General features: G+C 42.3%; 1 pseudogene; it reads right to left on the minus strand.

The window, feature by feature from the left end:
* Positions 1-1189: 1189 nt before the first annotated feature.
* On the minus strand, positions 1190-2268 carry LOC124029414 (annotated as a pseudogene).
* Positions 2269-5425: the final 3157 nt, after the last annotated feature.

The raw sequence follows: 5425 nt of genomic DNA on the forward strand, positions 1-5425 counted from the left end.
TCTAGTTACTGTATCACACCCCACCCTGCCCCCATCTAGTTACTGTATCACACCCCACCCTGCCCCCATCTAGTTACTGTATCACACCCCACCCTGCCCCCATCTAGTTACTGTATCACACCCCACCCTGCCCCCATCTAGTTACTGTATCACACCCCACCCTGCCCCCATCTAGTTACTGTATCACACCCCACCCTGCCCCCATCTAGTTACTGTATCACACCCCACCCTGCCCCCATCTAGTTACTGTAACACACCCTGCCCCCATCTAGTTACTGTAACACACCCTGCCCCATCTAGTTACTGTATCACACCCCACCCTGCCCCCATCTAGTTACTGTAACACACCCTGCCCCCATCTAGTTACTGTATCACACCCCTCCCTGCCCCCATCTAGTTACTGTAACACACCCTGCCCCCATCTAGTTACTGTATCACACCCTGCCCCATCTAGTTACTGTATCACACCCCACCCTGCCCCCATCTAGTTACTGTAACACACCCTGCCCCATCTAGTTACTGTATCACACCCCACCCTGCCCCCATCTAGTTACTGTATCACACCCTGCCCCATCTAGTTACTGTATCACACCCCACCCTGCCCCCATCTAGTTACTGTAACACACCCTGCCCCATCTAGTTACTGTAACACCCCCCACCCTGCCCCCATCTAGTTACTGTAACACACCCTGTCCCCATCTAGTTACTGTAACACACCCCACCCTGCCCCATCTAGTTACTGTAACACACCCCACCCTGCCCCTATCTAGTTACTGTAACACACCCCACCCTGCCCCCATCTAGTTACTGTAACACACCTCACCCTGCCCCCATCTAGTTACTGTAACACAAAGCTAATATTAGGTGTAAACCATCTTTAATCAATGCCAATATGATGACATTTCACAGGATCACTAGTACTGACTTTTCAATATGGTAGCACCTCTGAATTATTCGTAAAAAAAAACCTAAAACATAAGTTCATTTTATTTCACATCCAGAAAGAATTTACAGTGTACAAATATGCAAATATAAATAAGTGATAAGAAAAAAACCCTCAATGGAGACAATAAGCCTTTTAGATACACAGAACACAACCTAAATGGCACCCTATTCCCTATATAGTGCACTACTTTTAACCAAAGTCCTATGGCCAATGGTACCCTATTCTCTATATAGTGCACTACTTTTAACCAAAGTCCTGTGGCCAATGGCACCCTATTCCCTCTATAATGTATTACTTTTGACCATCTCTCTTTATCTGACTTAAATAAATAAAGGTGAAATAAAATTAACAAAAAAAAATGTATAAACTATATAGAATGTCTTTGTTCTGAAGTTCACCATCCCTTTTACAGAATATCTTTGTTTTGATTACCTGCTGAGGTAATCATCCTTTATAGAATGTCTTTGTTGTGATCATGTTGAAGTTTAGCATCCTTATTAGAATGTCTTTGTCTTGATCATGTTGAAGTTTAGCATCCTTATTAGAATGTCTTTGTCTTGATCATGTTGAAGTTTAGCATCCTTATTAGAATGTCTTTGTTTTGATCACCTGTTGTGGTTGACCATCCTTTATAGAATGTCCTTGTTTTGATCATGTTGAAGTTTAGCATCCTTATTAGAATGTCTTTGTTTTGATCATGTTGAAGTTTAGCATCCTTATTAGAATGTCTTTGTTTTGATCATGTTGAAGTTGACTATCGTTAACATAATATCTTTGTTGTGATCACCTGTTGTGGTTGACCATCCTTAAATAAATGTCGGGCTTCCAGGTTTTATCCATGGAATGGATGTGCTCCTTAGCCTTCAACCTCAGTGCTGCGATGCTGGAACCATGTTCCAGGTCCTTAGCAGAGGGTACTTATCATTGAAGCTGCAGAGGCACTGGTAGAGTGGCGTGGCCACAGACTGCATCCCCTGCATGCCCTGTACCATCCCTTGGTGCACCATGCCATGTCCTGTGAGACTGTCGAGGAAGCTGTGGCTGTGGCTGTGAGAGTGGGAGTGGCTGGTGTAGGCAGGCTGAAAGTGAGGGCCCTGCCCTGGGCCTGCATATCCAGGGATAGTGTGCATCGGGTTGCCACTGGACATGGGAGATGCCAGCCAGGGGTCCAGGGGTAATGGGTTGGACATGAGCCCCACATTGGAGGGCGACCGGTTGAAAGACAACATGGGGGAGTGATGGAGCTTTGAGTTGGAGTCCATCTTCTCCTGACGTCTCCACTTAGCCCGACGGTTCTGGAACCACACCTGGACACGGACAGAGAGGATACCGTAGTATTAGTCTACAGTAGTCACTCAGCAGTGCACACTACATCAATGCAGTGCACACTACATCACAATAATGGTAGTAATAATGGTATTAGTCTACAGTAGTCACTCAGCAGTGCACACTACATCACAATAATGGTAGTAATAATAGTATTAGTCTACAGTAGTCACTCAGCAGTGCACACTACATCACAATAATGGTAGTAATAATAGTATTTGTAGATTTTGTTGTTGATGTTTTGCTTAAATATTTTTTTTTTTTAATGACCTGGACTAAATTATTCAGAATTCAAATTCATTTGGTAAGAGGCTGTGTAATTTAGTTAGAGGCTGTGTAAGAGGCTGTGTAAGAGGCTGTGTAAGAGGCTGTGTAAGAGGCTGTGTAATTTAGTTAGAGGCTGTGTAAGAGGCTGTGTAATTTAGTTAGAGGCTGTGTAAGAGGCTGTGTAATTTAGTTAGAGGCTGTGTAAGAGGCTGTGTAATTTAGTTAGAGGCTGTGTAAGAGGCTGTGTAATTTAGTTAGAGGCTGTGTAAGAGACTGTGTAATTTAGTTAGAGGCTGTGTAAGAGGCTGTGTAATTTAGTTAGAGGCTGTGTAAGAGGCTGTGTAATTTAGTTAGAGGCTGTGTAAGAGGCTGTGTAATTTAGTTAGAGGCTGTGTAAGAGGCTGTGTAATTTAGTTAGAGGCTGTGTAAGAGGCTGTGTAATTTAGTTAGAGGCTGTGTAAGAGGCTGTGCAATTTAGTTAGAGGCTGTGTAAGAGGCTGTGTAATTTAGTTAGAGACTGTGTAAGAGGCTGTGTAATTTAGTTAGAGGCTGTGTAAGAGGCTGTGTAATTTAGTTAGAGGCTGTGTAAGAGGCTGTGTAATTTAGTTAGAGGCTGTGTAATTTAGTTAGAGGCTGTGTAATTTTGTGTAATTCGGTTAGAGGCTGTGTAAGAGGCTGTGTAAGAGGCTGTGTAATTTAGTTAGAGGCTGTGTAATTCTGTGTAATTCGGTTAGAGGCTGTGTAAGAGTCTGTGTAATTCTGTGTAATTTGGTTAGAGGCTGTGTAAGAGGCTGTGTAATTCTGTGTAATTTGGTTAGAGGCTGTGTAAGAGGCTGTGTAATTCTGTGTAATTTGGTTAGAGGCTGTGTAAGAGCCTGTGTAATTTGGTTAGAGGCTGTGTAAGAGGCTGTGTAATTTAGTTAGAGGCTGTGTAATTCTGTGTAATTCGGTTAGAGGCTGTGTAAGAGGCTGTGTAATTCTGTGTAATTTGGTTAGAGGCTGTGTAAGAGGCTGTGTAATTCTGTGTAATTTGGTTAGAGGCTGTGTAAGAGCCTGTGTAATTTGGTTAGAGGCTGTGTAAGAGGCTGTGTAATTTAGTTAGAGGCTGTGTAATTCTGTGTAATTCGGTTAGAGGCTGTGTAAGAGGCTGTGTAATTCTGTGTAATTTGGTTAGAGGCTGTGTAAGAGGCTGTGTAATTCTGTGTAATTTGGTTAGAGGCTGTGTAAGAGGCTGTGTAATTCTGTGTAATTTGGTTAGAGGCTGTGTAAGAGCCTGTGTAATTTGGTTAGAGGCTGAGTAATTTAGTTAGAGGCTGTGTAATTCTGTGTAATTTATTTAACCTGTGGTAAGCTACTGGTGCCTACAGGTTAAACATAGTAATTGAACCAGTTTTTAAAAAGAGAAAACATTTTTCTTCACTCCAGTTTAAAGTGCCAGTGTACCAATATATTTGACGGCAACTGTATGAGAAAATGTATGAGAAGTCTCCACCTCCTAAATAGAATCTCTCAGCCAAAGCATGGGCCAAATTTCCCATCCCGTTCCAACATTTGCAAGAGGAGAACACTTGTCCAAAAATGTGTGCTGGTGGTGCTGATTACAGTAGTAGTGGTTGTAATGGTAATAGTAGTGGTGATGGTGGCAATAGTAGTAGTGGTGGCAATAGTAGTAGTGGTGGTAATAGTAGTAGTAGTGGTGGTTGTGGTAATAGTAGTGGTGGCAATAGTAGTAGTGGTGGTAATAGTAGTGGTGGTGGTAATAGTAGTGGTGGTGGTAATAGTAGTGGTGGTGGTAATAGTAGTGGTGGCAATAGTAGTAGTGGTGGTAATAGTAGTGGTGGTGGTAATAGTAGTGGTGGTGGTAATAGTAGTGGTGGTGGTAATAGTAGTGGTGGCAATAGTAGTAGTGGTGGTAATAGTAGTGGTGGTGGTAATAGTAGTGGTGGTGGTAATAGTAGTGGTGGTGGTGGTAATAGTAGTAGTGGTGGTGGTAATAGTAGTGGTGGTGGTAATAGTAGTAGTGGTGGTAATAATAGTGGTGGTGGTAATAGTAGTGGTGGTGGTAATAGTAGTGGTGGTGGTGGTGGTAATAGTAGTGGTGGTGGTAATAGTAGTGGTGGTGGTAATAGTAGTAGTGGTGGTAATAGTAGTGGTGGTAATAATAGTGGTGGTGGTGGTGGTAATATTAGTAGTGGTGGTGGTGGTAAATAGTAGTGGTGGTGGTGGTAATAGTAGTGGTGGTGGTGGTAATAGTAGTGGTGGTGGTGGTAATAGTAGTGGTGAGGGTGGTAATAGTAGTAGTAGTGGAAATAGTAGTGGTGAGGGTGGTAATATTAGTAGTAGTAGTGGTGGTGGTGGTAATAGTAGTGGTGGTGGTGGTGGTGGTGGTAATAGTAGTGGTGGTGGTGGTGGTAGTATTAGTAGTAGTAGTGGTGGTGGTGGTAATAGTAGTGGTGGTGGTAATAGTAGTGGTGGTGGTGGTGGTATTAATAGTAGTAGTAGTGATTTTGGTGGTAATATATGTAGTAGTGGTAGTGGTTTTGTTGTTTTAATTTTTATTTATTTTTTATTTCACCTTTATTTAACCAGGTAGGCTAGTTGAGAACAAGTTCTCATTTGCAACTGCGACCTGGCCAAGATAAAGCATAGCAGTGTGAGCAGACAACACAGAGTTACACATGGAGTAAACAATTAACAAGTCAATAACACAAGAGGAAGAAAAAAAAGTGGAGTCTATATACATTGTGTGCAAAAGGCATGAGGAGGTAGGCGAATAATTACAATTTTGCAGATTAACACTGGAGTGATATATGATCAGATGGTCATGTACAGGTAGAGATATTGGTGTGCAAAAGAGCAGAAAAGTAAATAAATAAAAACAGTATG

Source organism: Oncorhynchus gorbuscha, unplaced genomic scaffold (genome assembly GCF_021184085.1).
Source record: "Oncorhynchus gorbuscha isolate QuinsamMale2020 ecotype Even-year unplaced genomic scaffold, OgorEven_v1.0 Un_scaffold_6247, whole genome shotgun sequence".
In the NCBI taxonomy this organism is placed as follows: Eukaryota; Metazoa; Chordata; class Actinopteri; order Salmoniformes; family Salmonidae; genus Oncorhynchus; species Oncorhynchus gorbuscha.